Source organism: Canis lupus, chromosome 33 (genome assembly GCF_011100685.1).
Source record: "Canis lupus familiaris isolate Mischka breed German Shepherd chromosome 33, alternate assembly UU_Cfam_GSD_1.0, whole genome shotgun sequence".
Classification (NCBI taxonomy): Eukaryota; Metazoa; Chordata; class Mammalia; order Carnivora; family Canidae; genus Canis; species Canis lupus.
Genome location: NC_049254.1, coordinates 17,039,289 through 17,058,227, shown reverse-complemented (window position 1 = coordinate 17,058,227; position 18,939 = coordinate 17,039,289). Strand labels below are relative to the sequence as shown.

The window sequence follows — 18,939 nt, the reverse complement described above, 5'->3', positions numbered from 1 at the left end:
TGGGGATCTCTGGCCCCACCCGGACCCACTGAATCAGAAACTCTGAAGATGGGGCTCAGCCATCCGTATTTTAACAAGCCCTGGAGCTGATTCGGAGCATCCAGGGTTTGAGAACCAAGGGCCTCCGGGGCAGATAAAGGAGAGAGTTAAATCAGGGATAGAGGCCTATGATTCTTAACAGCTGCTAGTGACTCATTCTCCCCAGTCATTCCTTTCTGGGTTTCTGTCCTTTTTAGGATGAAGGATTTGCTCGCAATCCCATCTTGTGTGATAAATTTCATCAACAGTGTCCGTTCCTTTCTGAATCGACGTGCATGAGGAGGCTTTGAGCTCTATCCACTCCCATGTGCATGCACAGCCCACTTCTGTTTTGGGAACCACTTGCTCCATTTCCAGTCTGGGCGATTAGCTTCAAGTTACTCTTCATGTCAGAAGAGAAAAATAAGTTTTACTAAATCTGTGGTTCTAGGTTGATGAATGGCAGGATTGGGGTTTAGCACTCCAAAGGTGCTTTGTTTTAAAGGCTCAAACAGTGTGCTACGCAGGAGCCAAGTGCACCGGGTGCCCCCTCTGCTGCCCGCCCTGCCCAACAGTCACCACAGAGGGTGAAGCAACTAAAGCTGAGAGTAGGGGAAATCATTGCTTTGGGGCTTTTTTTTTTTTTTTAAGATTTCTTTTATTCATTCATTCATTCATTCATTCATGAGAGACACAGAGAGAGAGAGAGAGGCAGAGACACAGGCAGAGGGAGAACGGGGCTCTCCACATTGGGGAGCCCAATATGGGACTTGATCCCAGGACCCCGGGATCATGCCGTGGGCCCAGGACACATGCTCAACCACTGAGCCACCCAGGTGTCCCTGCTTCGGTTTTTAATGTGAGCTCTGACTCAAGCTTTGCCTCTTGGGCTCACCGGTCCTGTCTGTCACTAAGTGGGGAAACTCAACACTGAATGCAAGATGGAGAATCAAGAAAATAGCATTTTCTTCTTTCTAGTTCCTTCTCCGGAGACCAGAGTAAAACGGGTTCCCAGTCCACCACAAATCTGCCTTTTAACAGCCACGTAAGCCTAACTCTCAATACAAATTATTCCAAGTTTGCTAGTTTGTTCCCAAAGCCTTTCTTGTCATCTGAGATGCTGCTTTTCCTAATTGAAAAATAGTAGGGAATTTTGTTTAACTCTGCCAGAGGAGGGAAACTACAGTTATGGATGTGACCTGTGGCTAGCATCTTTGGGGTGGGGCCTTTTCTTTCATCTCAACAAAGACTCACTACCACTAACTTGGTAGTCCTGGTTTTTGAGGGGGGTCTCTGGGGCCCATATTACATCTCCAAATAAGGTAAGATAAGTATGAAAAAAAATAATGAAAACTTAGTTTCTGTTGCCAGAAGCTATTTTTGAGTTTCAAAAGGGTTTTGCTCAGTACTTTGTGTTGCTGAGCCAGTCTTATTGGAATTCACTGTAGACTTCCTGAAGAACGCAGGTGGGTTAGCAACATGGGAAGGAAGACAAGCTGTGTGATGGGTGTTACCCCCTGACCTGGTGGACGTGGAGACCCTGCCTAGCGACCATTTCCTGAGACCCTGTTGCAGAGGTGTGGGGGCTGAAGCCCAAATCCACTGCGAGAAAATGACGAGATTGGCCCTTCACATGATACACCACGTTGTCTGCCTCAGAGACCCTTGCCTCATAGATTGCATGTTGTTGCTATTATGAACCAACAATAAATACTTTTATCACAACAAAATTTTGAATAAAAATTTTGGAAAAAGATAAGCCCAAGTCCAACATCTGACTTATCTCTCTCTCTCTCTCTCTCTCTCTCTCTCTCTCTTTTTTTTTTTTTTTTGACTTATCTCTTAATAGCTCTGTGCCCTTGGACAAGTTATGTTAACCTCTATGACAGGTAGGTTCCTTTCCCATAAATTGGGGGAAAAATGATAACCACTGGGTTGCTATGAAGACTGATTTGGATAACGTCCAATGCTGGCACTTAGTAACTGTTATTATTTTATTATTATTTTTTTGTCATCTTAAACTCAACTGGTACAAACGTAAATTTACAGGCTAAAACAAAAATTCCCTAGTGCCTATGTACATATATAGATAGACATAGACATATAGATATAGACATATAGATGTGGATAAATAGGTAATTGAAAAATTATATGGGTGGCTCAGCAGTTGACTCGGGGTATGATCCTTGGATCTGGGATTGAGTTCCGCATGGGGCTCCTTCCAGGCAGCCGCCTTCTTCTTCTTCTGCTTCTTCTTCTTCTGCTTCTTCTTCTTCTTTTTTAAAGATTTTATTTATTTATTCATGAGAGACACAGAGAGAGAGATGGAGAGAGAGAGATGCAGAGAGATGGACAGAGAGATCTCTCCATCTCTCTGCATCTCTCTCTGTGTGTCTCCCATGAAGAAATAAAATCTTTAAAAAAAGAGAAAAATTATATGTATATAAAATTACGTTTTCAATCTAATCAGCTCTAAAAAGGAATCATCTTTCTTTTTCCTTTCTTTCCTTAAACTCCACAGTGAACTCTCCAGCCTTCATCCTGGCATCCTGAGTGATGTGTACAGGCTTGAGGTGGCCAGATTTCCGAACTGATACGACCCATTAGCAAAGTGTGACTTGTTGCATCTTGAGTCTAGTAAAGTCATGGCTTCATCATGCCTGTTGACTCAGCCTTCCCATGGATTTGGTCCTGTGCAAAATGTCAAGGCATGCATTTTTCCAATTATACCCACAGCAACAAAACGCATTTGAAATATTTTGTTTGAAAATAATTTAGTGCCAATTTAATGTTCTTAGTAAGCTCTGATTCTGATATTAAAAAATATATATTTTATATATATACTCAAATATATATATATATATATATATACATACTCAAAAAGTCAGGAAATAAAACATTACTATTTCTGTTTGTTTTGCAAATCAACTTTTTATTAAAGTGCCTCACAAATTCAAAGTGGGGAGTTTGGGGGTGCCTGGGTGGCTCAGTCAGTCGAGCATCTGACTCTTGATTTCGGTTCAGATCATGATCTTAGGATTGAGCCCCGTGTTGGGCTCCAGGTTCATTGTTGAATCTGCTTGAGATTCTCTCTCTCCTTTCCCTCTTCCCATCCCCTGCTCACTCTCTCTCTCTCAAATAAATAAATTTTTTTTAAAGTGGGAGTCTATACAAAAAGAATTTTAGAATGTACTAGGATACAAGTACAGGCATTTCTTTCATTAAAAAAAAATGGCAAATACATACACACACCGAAGTTTCAAAAAGTGCCCCTGGCAGAGGAAGGCAGAGAGAAGCAGAGCATGCGTGGTGGGAGCTGGTGGAGAAAGCATTAGGTCATCTGCTCCACCCCGCCACAGTGAGATTATCCCCCAGATGGCAGTTTATGTTTTTGCGGTTTGCTGAGGGCTTGGGCTCATTTTAAGTAACTTTCTTCAAGATCTTCTAAACCAGTTTAAAATTATTTTGTGAACTATTCATTCTATCACAGGCGTTAGCAAAATCTACCACAATCTAATAAGCACCTGGATATGTTCTCTGTGACACAGCCTGGAATCTCCTTTTCTTAAATTTCGACTCTATCTCAAATCTCTTTCCCTCCCCGGTGTTTACATTTCTCCCAGGTACTGAGTGTTTTCACTCAGTCTTGCTACACCATCCAGAAGAGACTGTTTAGGTGCATGCCTGTGTCTCCGACACAGATTTTACAAATGAATTGAATGTAAGGTGGTAATAAATAGGCCATCATTGAGGCTTTCAACCTGGTTTGTTCTTTGCTTCATTTTCTTTCTTTATTTTACATAGATGTACATATAAAGATTTTATTTATTTGAGACAGAGAGCACAAGCAGAGAGAGGTCCAGAGGGAGAAGCAGGCAACCCATGAGCAGGGAACCTGATGCAGGGCTCCATCCCAGGACCCCGGGATCATGACCTGAGCCGAAGGCAGACACCCAACCAACTGAGCCACCCAAAAGCCCCCCACCTTTCTTTTAGAGAGGGGGTGAGCAGAGAGAGAGAAAGAGAGAGAATCTTAAGCAGGCTTCACACCCAGTACAGAGCCTGACTGGGGGCTCCATCTCACAACCTCAAGATCATGACCTGAGCTGAAATCAAGAACCAGACGCTTAACCTACTGAGCCCCCCAGACGTCCCTCTTTGCTTCATTTTCAGTTCAGCCAGTACCAGGTATTTACGGAGGGTCAATTAGGAGAAAGACACTGGCCCATAGCTCTTTGGCCCTGGACCCTGCACACATTTTTCTCTCTCTACTCTGCCTCAAGGTGATCACACACACACACACACACACACACACACACACACACACTCATATTCACAAACACATATAAACATCTTTGTCCCTGTTTTGTTTTGCTTGTTTGTTTTTACATTTAGTACATGTTTAATGTTTTGTTTTATGAGTATACAAAGTTGACTTGAGTTTTTCTTAAACTTCCCAGTTGAAAATAATCCCCTGGGGCAAAAATATAGTTTCTTGGGCCTTCAGGGTCAGTTTAACATTATTTAAAATTAAATAAAAGAAGAGTCACATAATCCTTGGCTCATATATGTTGAACATATATGACATAATCCTAGTCATATATGTTCAACAGGGCTGAGGAAGGCACCACATATTTCATTTATTTATTTTTATTCTTATTTTAAATTATTTATTTATTTATTTATTTATTTATTTATCTATTTATTTATTTATTTTATTTCTAGTAGGTTTCTCATCTGATTCTTGTTAACAAATAAGTTTGGGGACCCCTGGAGGAGAAGATGATCTCATGGGTAACTTTAAACTTTTATACATTACACTTCAGACAATCCTGATGACTTTTCCCAGAGGTCTTCATTGATAAATAGCATCGACTGTCTTCTTTAACCTCTGGCCCTGATGTGTTCCTGCCTCCTGAGATTCCATAGCAGATATCCATATTCTTCAGGAGTGACTCATGCACTAACTTACAGAATTTCTTCAATGCCTCAAACTTTTACTTACATCTTTAATTTTACTAGTGTTTTGAAATTTTTCATCGCGCCTACTGAGACCATGGTAGACTTCTCCAGAGGAGGGCAAAGTTTTATATATTTCTGTTCATCTTTCATTTGTGTTCACATGGTGTTTTGCTCTCAGATGAATGAGGTTTTGTTCCTAATTTAATTTTCCCTTTAAATATGAGTGTTTTGCTGCATGGGTAAAGAATATATCATTTCATTGCACACACCAAGAGACATACGATTCAGGAACCCCGGTTTTATCTTCACTGGTGCAGCTGTTGGGTACTCATATAACTCCCTAATCCTTTATAAAAACTTAATCGGACAGCTGCCTTGATAATATGCAGTTTCAATAACAGCCTCTGTTGAGGAAAATAATATCCCATTGTAGTAAATCTCACCCATTAATGATGTTTCTCTGCAAAGAAATGTCTAATGGACAGCAGTCCCCTCAACTGGGAATCTAGCTAAATGCTGGGAAAAAAAAATCACCTTTAAAAATTCTGCCATGAGATGGAATTATAGTCTTGGGATTTAGCAAGTGCTGGTATCTTTGTTATATTAGTGGTTTAATTAGACTGTTTCAGGGTAGTGGAACAGCTCCTTTAAAGTACTTTTAACAAGGATACTATTGTTAAAGAAAAGCAGCTCTTTCATTGGAGCCATTAAAATTATAGGGAGAAAAATGAAAAATCACCCCTGGCAGCATATTTTTGAGTTCAGCTGTGACTTCTCCAGCCTAATCACCAAAAAATACTGCAAGGCACTTCTTGTTTACACAGCAGTTTGATCTGGATTCTTGTAAAATTAACATAGGTTGACAAATTAAATTAAATCATTCAAATTAAATTGAACACCACCACCCTCCAGGACATAAAATGTAAAGGAGATTAAAATAAACATGGGGAATGTTACTGTAATCACTAGGTGTAGAGTCAGATCCAGTAAAACAAAAATCTTGCTGGTGAATATAACTGGGTGCTGAGTATCAACCTGTAGTTGATATTAATTACTCTTTATATATCCCTACATCATCTTTCATGCACTGCTAATTCATCTTTCATGCACTGCTAAAATAGATATCTTTGTTTCCCCATGGATTTTTTTTTTTTTAAACCAGAATTTACGAGAAACATCTACTTGGTTCTCAAGCAGTTCAGTGGTTTTGCACTATCACAGTTTAAAATCTCTTTCAAGAATTCATGCAATAAGCATCTTACATTGTTGGTGGTTAATTACATTAGAAAATTCAGTCTCTTTGAACTTATCCTCAGAAGGGATTTTTCTTTTAAATGAAAAAAGACTCACAGGTAATCTGAAACTTATGTCCCAATAGAATTTAACAGGAAATACTCCTCAGCCTTGTCTAAGTTTATTTAGAAGTACAAATAAAACAGACTCAAAAATTTTAAATGAGAAACTCATGTTTGAAGTCTGACTTTGAAGGAAAAGGAAATATATATTATGTAAATGTAATGAATCTAACACTAACACTCTGTTTTGCAAAAAATTTAAGAAGGGAAGTGAGGTGAGCATAGAGACATGGGTGTTCTGCTAGGGTCTCACCAAGTCACCAAGTGAAGGGGGCTTTTGTCGTTTTGGCCTACCCTGCCTTCCTATTTCAGGGAATCCCAATAAGGAGACCCAAACCTAGAGGACCAGATGTTTCCTATCCCAGTTCCCTGCCAGTTCAGGCCACCAGCTGCATCTGCCCTCAACTTTGAGCTTGACTGAGGAATACAAATGTGCAGGAGGCCTTTAGAGAGGACAGCCAGTGCCCCGGAAGGAGGGGAGCATCCAGATGTGGCCAGTGGAACCACCGCTGGTGGGTGTGACAGCATCTCGGACTGTTCTGTGATGCCTCCTCTGCTGTCTTATCCACGTTTCCTTCTGCGTTTCTCTTCAGCCTCCTTACCCCGGCTGTCAACTATGTGACAGCCTTCCAATAAATTCCTTTCTTGCTTACTGCAGAGTTAGCATCTGTCTGTGGAACCAAGAACCCTGACTACGCAGTTAATTCCAGCAATTTAGGACAAGAAACCCCTGTGCACTGGTGTGGCCACTGGTTAGTGAGCTTATGTCATTGATGTTATTTAGAGAAACTCTTCCTCACTCCAAATAAGATTTGAAATTACACAGAAAGCAAAATCCAGCAAGACCAAAAAATAAAATAAAATAAAATAAAAACGAGTTAGAAAGAGGAGGAAGGAAAAATAAAGGACCTAGAGCACGTGCCAGGTTGCTAAATGTACTAGTTATCATGAGAAATGGAACTTGTAGGCAATTGGGATTACTCAGTCTGCCTGGGTTCTCATACCCCTTCCCTGCTGGAGGCTCTTTCTGGGAAGCTGAGACAGGCACAGGCTTCCATGGGGAGGCTGAGGAATATGGAGTCTGAGCAAAGGAAACTGAGCTTCAGGGGCAGGTCACAAACCATAGTCCTGGGGTGCCTCTGCCCTGGCCTTGCTGTGGCCGGTGAGTTCCTCCTATTGGCTCTGCAGTGTCCTTCAAGTCTCTTCTTTCAAAATGGAAATACATTTGGAAGAGATCATATATTAAGTCATTTATTTTAGCAAACTGCTCCCCAAACTTCTATCATTCATGTACTATCTTTATGATCTTGCTGTATTCAAATACTATCATGTCGTTAATGTACTATTTTTACAATCCTGCCATATGCAAATACAATCTGTTCTATTTCTTCATTTTTTTTCTAAGTGCCTCCCAATCTTTTGCTTTAAATAATAGATGTGAATGTGAAAGCTTGTTACACTGTATATTATTTAATACTCATGGGAACAAACCCATAGTATAAAAATGATTATACATCATCTTTCATTCTACAGAAAGTTTAGCAGGTGAACTAGTTTTCCAGCCTTGTTTTAAAAAAATCAGGCATGAAAGTTAAAATTTTGGAATCCTTACCTTACCTACCAAAGTTGTCTATATTTTACTCTAACCCTGCATTTATAGTTTAGCTGGGTGTAAAATTTTGGTTTGAAATCATGTCCTCTCAGATCTTTGAAAGCATTTCTCCAACATCTTCGAGCAGTATCCAGTGGTATTGGTGAGAGGTCAGAAGCCAGTCTAATTCACAGACCTTGTAGGTTCCATCTGTTTCCTCTCTGAAAGTGCTTTTATTCTTTTAATCATTGGCATTCTAAAATATCACAAGGTTGCTTAGTTGTTTTGGGTTTGTTTCAATATGTTATTTTTTTGGTTTGTTTTTAAATTCATTTTGCTGTACCTGAGTTCTTTAAATCTAAGCGTTGTGACTTCTGAGCACTAAGATTCTACTTTTGAATATTTTTTTCCCAATTTTTTGTGTTGTTTCTGGGACACCTCCTGGTTAGATATGGGACTTTCTGGATTTGTGTCAGGGTCTCAGTATTTGGCCCCTAAAACAGTCAGAGTTTGATCAGGAAAACAAAAGCCTCTCTGTGTTTTCAGTAGGAAATGTTTTAATATAAGGAATATTGGAATGGCTGGAAGAGGGAAATTTTCATGAGCTGTTACTGACTGAGCTCAGTCTGCAATCCCAGGGTGTGTGATTCTCTAGATGCTCACTTTGAAGCTGCTTCGAACCTCAGATGCATCTGTTGCCCGTGTGTCTGTTGGCCACTGTGCTGGAGAATAACACCTCTACCTATCCACCTTCCAAATTACAGATACCTACTGCAGGCCCTAACCTGAAAGCAAGTGGGGAAGGCAGTCTGGGAACTACAGGGCCTGTTTCTTTGATGCGGAGAAGCCCTTAGCTGGCATGGCAGAAACAATCCAGCACAGTGACATTGGCTCTGTGCATATCCTAAATCCAGGAGGAAAATTTCTTCATTGCTTAATGCCTTAATCTCTCCCACTGTAGAGAGAAGGAATGATATTACTAGCCACCTCATAGATTTTCTGGGAGAACTGACTGAGATAATGCATGGAATGGGTATAAATCAGTGCCTGGCACATACTCAAGTGCTTTTAGCATATGTTGGCTATCTAATTTTTGTTATTACTATTTAATTACCTTTTATCTTACATGCCCACCAACATCATTTTGCTCAAAATGTTGGAAAAACATCTTCAACATTGTTTTACAGTCTGTCTAATCATTTTTTAAATAACAGTAATAATTTTAATCACTAAGGGAAGTGTATTTAGATTGTTCTTTTTTTATAACAACTTCTCTGTTACGAGTTTATTCTTTTATTTTTATTTTTTTAAAGATCCTACCCATTTATTCATGAGAGACACAGAGAGAGAGGCAAAGACACAGGCAAAGGGAGAAGCAGGCTCCATGCAGGCAGCCCGACACGGGACTCGATCCCAGGACTCCAGGATCACACCCTGGGCCAAAGGCAGATGCCCAACCACTAAGCCACCCAGGCATCCTGAGGTTAATCTTTTTTAAAACATACTTTTATTTTAATAAGGTCTGGAGGAGATCAAGAGGCAAAACCTTAGGTCTTTCTAGCTCGTCATTTTGCACAGAAGCTGACAGCATGGAATCAAGAGGCTTGGTTGCTACCAGCAGTTGGGTTATTCCACCCTTGGTGTGTCAGGTGGTGTGCTGAGAGCTTCACTCAAATATCTCTCTCGATTTGGCTCAATCCTAAGATGCAGGTAGTAGTATTGTCATTGTTTCTAAAAGATGAGATCACTGAGGCCTACAGAGGTCGAATGACCCGCCCAGGTCACCCAGCTCGTAACTGTAGACATAAATTTAATCATAGATCCATTGGTGACTGAATTCAAGCTCTGCACCGGTGCTGCTAGATGGATCTCATCCCGTGAGATGGCGTGTGTGCAAATAGATTAATCTAGGCCTTCTGCGATGTCTGCAAAATTTGTTGCGCTACACAAGCCTTCCACAGATAAGTGTGTACTATGAGAGATGTTTAATGCACTCTTCTATTATTGTCTGAAAGTAAATCCTAGAAGTGAGTTTAGGTCAAAAATTACCCATCGTGAGACATTTTTATGTGATTTGACAAGCTGCCCATAAAAAGAGAAGTTGCGGCAATTCACACTTGTATCATCTCCATGTGTGAAGGCACCTGTTTCCCACCTGCCCACCGATGCCTGGTGTTACCCAGATTTTGCCAATCTCATAAGAAGAAAATGTTATCTCACTGTTTAAATTTGCCTTCATTCCATTTTTCATGTGGCTAGACAGCTCTTAAATGATTATAGGTCATTTATCTTCCTTCTTTTGTGAACTCTCGGTTCATTTTCTGTTCAACTTTCTCCTGGGATATTGCCTCTAGCTAGGATGGATTTGCAAGTACTCTTCAGGGATAGCAAGCTTTTGCCTATTATTTATGTTGCAAGTATACTTTTCTGTTCGCCGTTTCTATTTTTACCTTTCTTTATGGTGTTTGTAAAAGTCATTCTTATGTTCTACATAAGTTTATGTAGTCAAATCTGTCCTAATTAACTCTTACACATATTCTTTCTTTCAGTGGATGAAAGAATGAAAGCAACATGTAAGTTGGTCCATTGGGAGCGTGATTTATGATCTGAGTTTCTAAAGGAATCAGACAACTCCGCAACAAGTTGGCCCAACTTCAGGAAACAGACACACTATTTAAGATGGTGAGAATTTTCACTGACACACTGAAGATTTACCTAAGCCAACCTAAGAAAATTGAGAAGGATTTCCAGCTGGACTAGGCTGAAATCTCCTAAAATCACCTTTCCAGCTTATCTCTTGCTTCAGCCGTGTGGTGCTAAAGTCAGAGTGGGAGTTTGGATGGTAATGGGGGCTGTTGGGATGGGTGTGGGCTTTAACCCTAAGCTTCCAAACTAGTGCCAGCTGCCGACATCAGAAGACTTCTCTGCTATTTCTCCAGTGTTTTGTTCTTTGTTCCCATTTAAGGGTGCTACCAGGATAAATGACATTCAAGTCATAACTGAGTAGAGATCAGATTTATATCAAGACAATTTACCAGGCAAAGGTTCCCGGGGTTTAGAAGATCATGTGAGGTTGGGGCTGCAGAGAATGTCTAAATTAAAGCTCCAGGTTCACGGGATGTGAAAGAGGCACAGGCTCTATTTCAGGGTGAAGGTTTAGTTCTTCCTGTCCCTGCCTTTTCAATTATAGGGATCTCTCTGGACCCTCCTCTTACCTTTCTTCTCCAAGGAATCAAATCTCCCTTAGTCATGGCTACCACAGCCATCTCAACTCTTATATGTTCTCCTTCTAAGGATATTCAGACAGATTTCTGAAAGGGAGCAGCTTTCTCTTTAAAGTCTGAATTCTTGAAAAGGAAGGATGCAAATTCTAATTTTCTTTTCTTTAAAATACTACTTGGACCTCCACTTCTCTGAAGGTCTTCTCTAGCATCCATGCAGAACTTTTCTGTGGTGTGTTCAGTTGTCACTGCCCTGATAGCCCCACAGGATGATGCGATGGCTCCTAGTTGGTTCATCTGCTCTATGAGATGTTGGTCTTCCTCTGGACAAAACTGTGGGCTACTCATTTCTGCATCTATAGCACTTGGCAGAGTGTCAAGCATGTATTAGGCACTCTATAAATGTCTTTATTGGATCTGTGTTAGGACAATAGAAAATATTTGATCTCAACATGCTGCATGACCTTAGCTTGGGGCAAGTGGGAATTAATAACTTCTGATATAAGTTGATATGAAAGCAGTATCCCAGCAGGAATTATGTCAGATAGTCACTCAAAGAGGAAAAATGGTGAGTCTCAGATAATCCCTTTAGGGGAATAGCCAAAGACTGAGCATAACCAGACATGATCGGAGAGCCTGTCTGCAGAAAAGAAGAAAAATATGTCTGAAGACTGGGCTAAGCACACAGTGCAACCATATAATGCTTAGGCCATTGTATCCGTTGATTAGTTTACTCAAATTTCATTGATTAATCTTACTTAAAAAATCATGTGAAATAAGATGGTTATGAGATATAAATTTGGCACGCCAAGAGTTACTTGAAGACATGAAGTTCAATATAATTAACTGACACTGAGATTCATTTAGACATCTCAAAAGAATGTTTTACATGCCAAAGCTTCTTGTAGTGTGTCTTGTCTAAAAATGATCAAAATGTGTTGTGGCAATTTTAGAGAAGGGCTAATGCTATCATTAGAAGTCTAATGTTAAGCCCATGTTTGGACAGACTTTTGCTAATTAATTCCAGAAATTAAATAAGTACCTAGATTTTGTGTAACCTCCATCCAGGAATAGTTTAGATAAAAGATTTTTCTTTCTGCAAAACTGATCTAATGCCTTTTTCATATTAAAATTCTTTCCATGCATTGCACACGCACACACACACACACACAACTTGTAAATTATTTTAGTTTTCCACAATTACATGAAAACACTTGGTGCCCCCAAATGCCTGAAGCATGAAAATCTCCTCTGTTTAAAATGCTGCCTCTTTGCCTTTCAGACTAGTGGGCAGTAAAAAATTGAATTATTAGGAACAGTCTCTGCATTTTCTGGAAAGTCTCTACTGGATAAGCCCCTCCTTACCTTCACTTTCTGGCAGAGTTTGGGGACACAGATAGCATACTTCATACACCTACCCGTTAGGGCTCTGACTCGCTTGACCATGTACTAAGTGAGGACTATGGGTAGGTGTATGAATGACCAGATGGCTTTTTGAAAGTAGGAAAACAGGGCTTTATGTTGCTTCTGAAAGACTTTTTCACCCACTAGAAGACTGACAGGGCTGGAGAATCCAGTCCAATATTGGGAATTCAAGTCAGTTGAAGAAGTGATAGAGTGCCCACGAACTCTGTAGAAGAACCTGTGACCGTACTAACTGGTGCTTGGTCACTTGGTTATTAACATTAGAGAATATATGAGATCATCCTGTGCTTTGTTTTGTTTTTGCTTTTGTTTTTAACTCAATGGGAGTACACTGAGGTCTATTTTGGAGCTACATTTCACACTGATAATGTTTCTTGGAATCAGGGGCCATCTTGGTTCTCTGGCCTCTGAATCATAAGCTTTTTTTTTTTTTTTTTTTTCCCTTATCCTGCCTTAACTGAATGTATTTGGAGGGCAACCCAGGGGTGACTTTTGGTGGTTGGTTGATTGTTTTGAGGCTTCTGAAAAGTGAGCCCAGCCAATATGATGGTGGACAGTGTCCACCTCACACTACTGTGTTACCCATTCCTTTCCCCAACAGGCTCCCCCAGAAGAAATCAATTAGATACTGGAAATAGAGTGAAAACTGAGAAGTGTGAAAGCTCAGTAACATACAACAGAAAGTCACTTGAGGAGCCTGCCAGGAAGTCAGTCTATTCTTACTGAATTTAAGGTGTTCCCCTCACCTCCTTGAAAATTACCAGGTATCCCTGGATGATAATAACTAATACTGTCTTGCCCTCTCTCGTCTTTAAAAAGGGACAAAAATGGGCAGCGAAGTGATGCGGCCTGTGAACGCTGCCTTAGACGTGAGACCATTGATGCCTTGTTTCTCTCAGTGCTTTTCTTGGGGGCCGGAAGTTCCTTGTCACTACCTGTGAGTGAGCTTCTTCAGGGCCTTCGAGCCCCCTGGGCGTGGGTCCAAAGTGGTGAGTAACCCGACATGGACACCCTCTCTTCCTAGCGCTTCCAGGCATGCCTCATGCCTGGTGCAATTAGCAGTTTCCTTTGAACAGCCCTGCCCAGGGCGGCTTTCTGGTTGCCACAGTGAGCAAGCATTATCCTCTGTCCCTTTTCTGTGGGACAAGTAGAGCAGAGAGGAGTGAAATAACCCCAGAGGTGAAAAATAAAAATTACCCATGCTTGGCACAGAACCTCCTAATTCTGTCAGTCAGCCGGATGACCCCTCATTTCCACAGAATGGAAGAGGGGACCCATAGTCTCTCTCAAGAAAACTGCCCTTTTAGAGTTCACGCCCTCAGGGAAGATCTCTGATGCCTTCCTCTTCCCTGTTACGCCTTCTCTTCCTCACAAATAGCCTTTCATGAAGCTGACAAGAAGGGACATGAGCACCAGCACCCAGTGAGCAACCACCTGGGTGAGTAACCGGGGCAGGGCAGCCGGGAGGGGGTGCGGGGAGGGGCAGGGGGCACAGGAACCGGCTCAGGATCCAGGGCAAACTGGAGGCCCTTCCAGAGCCCGTGAGCCCTGGTTTGTGAACTTAACAGGAGGTACAGCTCCGTCCCTCACTCTTCCGCCTTTCGCTTAAAATGTCACCGTCTGTCACTCTGCCATGTTTCTGTAACCTTGTACCCGTCACGTCACCCTTCAGGGCTTTCGTTTATTTATAAAGGGAGGAGAATCGTCATGACTGCCCGCTGCTGCAGCTCACGTTAGTGGCCTCGGGTGTGGCGGAGCTGCGCGCCAGGGCCAGGCCCGAAGCCTGACAGGACAACTCTGAGGCCGTGGCCTCCATCTGATCCGGCTGAGTGGGCTCCTTCTCCAGAAAACACCCATGCCCACCCTCTCCAATGTGACTTTCATTCTTGACATCTTTTTTTCTTTTTTCAGCAGTTTTTTTTTATTCCCCTCAGTTCATTTATCTAAGAGAGAGGGAGAGCAGCTCGAGAGAGTTAAACATCATTTGTGTATTTTCTTCTTAAATGAACTGTAAATTCCAAGTTTTCTAGTTTTTCACAGAAGACAGGATATTACAACTAGAGGAGACTATATAAAAAAAAAAAAATCATACATTCCCATCCCCTTGCCTCCATTTTTTAAAAAAGGTGATTGAGGCCAGGGGAGCTGAAGTGATTTGCTCAGTGTCGCAGAGCCAGTGTGTAGCAGTAGCACAATCAAACGGCTGTGCCCTTCTGTTGACCGCCAGAGAGCAAATGGTCTTCAAAACACCATGCCCTCCACACCACACCTTGATATTTCTCCTTCTTTCTTTAGTCATTCCTGGCGATGACAAAGTCTTTCTCTCTCTTTTTTTTAAATCACTTTCTTTACTAAATTTTCTGTCAATTGCTAATTTATTATCATCAATGAATATTGAGAACTGGAAATCTTCAGAGTCCTGTACGAATAATTTTTTTTTTAAGAGAGAGAGAGAGTGTGCGTGAGCAGGGGTGGAGATAGAGGGCGAGGGAGAGAGAGAATCTTAAGCAGGCTCCACGTCCAGCATGGAGCCTGACACAGGGCTCGATCTCACGACCCTGAGATCATGACCTGACCGGAAATCAGGAGTTAGAGCCCTAACCAACTGAGCCACCTGGGTGCCCCCAGAATACTGAACAGATAATTAAAAGTATGCGGCGCACACACACACACACACACACACACACACAGACCCAAACAGGGGACTCTAAGGAGGCTGTGGTTTGGCTCACTCAGTAAATATAAAACCTTCAAGATTATTTAATCTTGTTTCGAAAACAGTGTCTAACATGTTTCTCGGAAAGAGTAAGTGACGAGAGCAGAACTGAGGATGACCCCGTCAATGAATGTTTGTGGTTATTCACCGTGAAGATGCAGAGAGTCACCACCAAGGAGTTTAAAAGTTGACATCAACCACAGAGCAAGATAATGGTGGAGTCAGGACCATGGTGCCTCTTTTGGGCTATGTTTTATGTTCTATTGGTTGGACCATAAGTTCACCAAAATAACTATATTCTATAATAATACCTCTTATCAAGGGCTTTTCCATCTTGCAAAGAGAAACCAACTGAGATGAATTTTGGTAGACAATAGTCGGATATTGGGAGATCTAGCCATTGGGTTTAGCCTGTAGTCAGGATTCCTATCCAGAAAATAAAGCTAAATTTTGTGGAATACATGTATTTGTATCTGAAGGTATGTCTTTTCAGGATCGGGGTATGGGTTTTCTTTGGGTCATAGAGAACCTACCATCTGTTCCTTTGTTGCAACATCTTTGCTTGGTCTCTGAGTTTTTCTCTCTCTCTCTCTCTCTCTCTTTTTGCAACCTACTCACTTACTAACCATAAGTTTTCAGCTGCGTCACATTGTGAAATCAAATGAGATTCCAATAAGGCAGGCCCATGGTCAGCCATCCTTACACAGAAAGACACAGGAGCCCCAGCTAAACACACCATATAAGGCTTATCTTAAGATATGAATCCTTGAAAACATCAGCTCAGCAATGACAAAAAGGAATTTTGCCTAGTTAGAGCTCTCCGCAGGAAGTATTTTTGATATTGTTTTGGCTTCAGGAAAAGAAAAACAACTAGAGTTTGTGGGGGTTACCTAAGTGCACAGTGAAACTGTGAATTCAAACTCTTTGAATCCTGTCCTCCAAATACAGAGGTCTTATGTGAAAACAATCTCATTTTCATTTTGCTTTCTGGGAAACTCTCCAAGGCATGATGCGCTGCCAGCTTTTTGTGACCTTCAGTTTCCTAACTGTGCCCAAGGGAAACTTGACCTTGGAGCTGTAGAGAGGCAGAGAACAGGTTGGTGTGGGGCAGGGCAGGAGTTTCATTCTCTCTGTTTGCTCGTTGCCCAAAGTGGACGGGTTCTCCTGCACCGAAACCCTTAGAGCCTCTGAGGGCATGAGGTGGGGACACAAGGCGCAATGAAAATACACATTAATCCCCAAGCAAGGATGCATACAACGGGGCCATCACATGGGATGGAGACTCCAATGGCCAGCCAGGAGCAGTTCCCAGTGAGGCATTAGGAATTAAGAAGACATTTGGTCTCCTGCAGATGCACAGTGGACACAGGGCTCTCTGGCTCCTTAGAGCATCTTAGGACTGAAATGAAATTCACAGAGCACAAGGATGCCTCCTGTAACGTTGGGTGGCTTCTAGAGGTACTATGACAACACCCATTACAGATACCCGCTCTGTAGGAGGACAGCCTTAGGTTTTCTACCATTGGGTGACTGCTTGACCACAAGGCACCATGTGGTCATAGGGTTAACCAAGAGGAACTGTGTCTCTCAAGAGACACCATGGGGACCTGTAACCCCTACCCATATATACTGTCCCCAGGCATGCAACCAGTGGTTTCTGACATTTTTTTCCCAGCAAGAATTCCTTTCATCTCTTAACTTTGCTTATGGGCTCATGGGTGGAACGGCTTTTGCCTTTAAGGCAAATTTTATTAAGTATCAATTAGTATGTTCATTCTCGCTATTCAGCGAAAATCTAATTAGAGTAACAGCATCACCATGCTGACCGGATAGAATCTCAACCAAAAGCAAAGCAATCAACGTTTGAGTAGGTCTCTGTAGCCCGAGAACAGGCGATGTAGTCAGTTGGCATTTTTAATTTTTGAAAATAGCTTGTGTTGTCCCATTCGCACCATTTGTGAACCTGAAGAATCCAGAGAACTGCTTGTGCTTTGGGGAAAAAAAAAAAAGGCAAAGAATTTGGAGTCCCATGAAACTATAGGACTTGTGAGCTGAGTGATATTGAGAAGGGCACTCACCTTTATTGAGTGTCGGGTTCCTGATCTGCAAAGATGTCATCTGAAAATGACACCCCACTTACAGGGCTGTGATGAACATGAAAGAAAACCAGATATGGGGAGTTTGGATGTATTTCCCTTTTTCAAATAGAGATTTGACTGTGGAAATAAACATTCCTGGTACAATAAATGGAAAAATTGTCTCTATGCTACATTAAAATCAAACAGATCAACAAAACAATGTTTGTGAACCAGGAGAAAAAGGAGAATTTTCTTTCATAAGATCAAAATAGTGACCAGAGGGTGAGTTACGTGTGTTTTCTTGTTACTTTCCTGGAGGAGATGAAGTCTCCTGTGATATTGAGTTTTATGCCTATATAGGATCAAGAACACCTGGGGGAGGGAGTCGTAAATATATACTCTGAAGGTCCATGCTAATAACTTGGAAAGGACTCTATGGAGTCCTCCAGTCCTCTTTTACACTTGGAATACAAATAGTGTAGATACAGTTGGGTATTTTTCCCCAAAACAGAGTGCTAAAGAACACAGGCTTTGGCCAGACAGACCCCAATTTAAATTTCATCTTACTAGCTATCTGAGATGCATGGATTGAGCAAATCGCATAAGTTTGTTATAAGGCTTAAATTTTAAAAATGGAGATAAAAAGGGAGCAGTTCCTTTTCCGGTCATCAGAGGCACTAGATAAAGGTGAAATGTTATGAGTCCTTGTATCTCAGCTTCAACTTTTTCTCTTTATCCTAATAAACATTAGTTCATAAAAATGATAGCATGGGAGTCCAGTTCATGCAGGGTCAGCTGTCTCAGAAGAGGGCGCTTGCTCGGTGGACTTGGCACTGCGATCCCTATTTGTAATGCCTTTGCTATATCACACTCTTTGGAATGTATGAGGTGGGTCAGTATAAAGAAGAAACTCTTTGTTCGAAGATATTTATCCAACCCCATCTCACAGTGGCATTTCTTTATCTTGATCTTGTAAATGCTCAGGAATTGTGGCTGCTTTGGAATTTCTGCCAGACAGCTAATGGAATTTTTAGGATGCATCCTAACAGAAGTGAAATGGGAGTTTCATAGAAAAGGAGGACCTGACTCGTTTACTGCTTGACTGACACCAACCAACAAGCCCTTCGGACTCCGGGCTCACATGGATCTCTTTGGGTTGCAGACACTGGGAGCCTTGACGTGATAGATTGTTGAAGGTTCCCTCCTGCTTTAAGCTTCTTTCTGTCCAAATCCCTTGGATTTTAATGTGTGGATATGAGCTGAGGTGAAGTGAAATCGTAATTAATTTTTTTTTTAGTTCCCAGAGAAGGATTGGAATGGTATCATCTATTACCCCTGGAAATAGTTCCAACATTGTACTTAAGTATTTCTGGGGTAGTGGAGATCTAGCCTGAAAATTCCCTGCGTTTACTTAAGAAATATCCAGGACTGGGAAGACTCCAGTGACTGTCACTACCAGGACTGGGAAAACTTGTCTTTGCTCCCTGCCTGTTCCTCCCCTAACTCCCCCTTGAAGAAGGTCCTGTCTAGTTGCTGCTGGTGTTTTGGTTAGAGAGGGACCCAGCTGGCCTTG

General features: G+C 41.6%; 1 protein-coding gene and 1 long non-coding RNA gene across 12 annotated transcripts in view; one reads left to right on the top strand and one right to left on the bottom strand.

Moving 5' to 3' along the window:
- Positions 1–18,939, bottom strand: part of PHLDB2 (pleckstrin homology like domain family B member 2) — a 217,085-nt gene that overhangs the window by 195,914 nt on the left and 2,232 nt on the right. The gene's annotated exons all lie outside the window — the stretch shown is intronic.
- LOC119867327 lies at positions 1,875–15,750 on the top strand. The gene is made up of 5 exons (XR_005383314.1): positions 1,875–1,907; positions 10,476–10,608; positions 13,392–13,561; positions 13,951–14,010; positions 15,354–15,750. It is a non-coding gene; the product is annotated as an uncharacterized LOC119867327 (long non-coding RNA).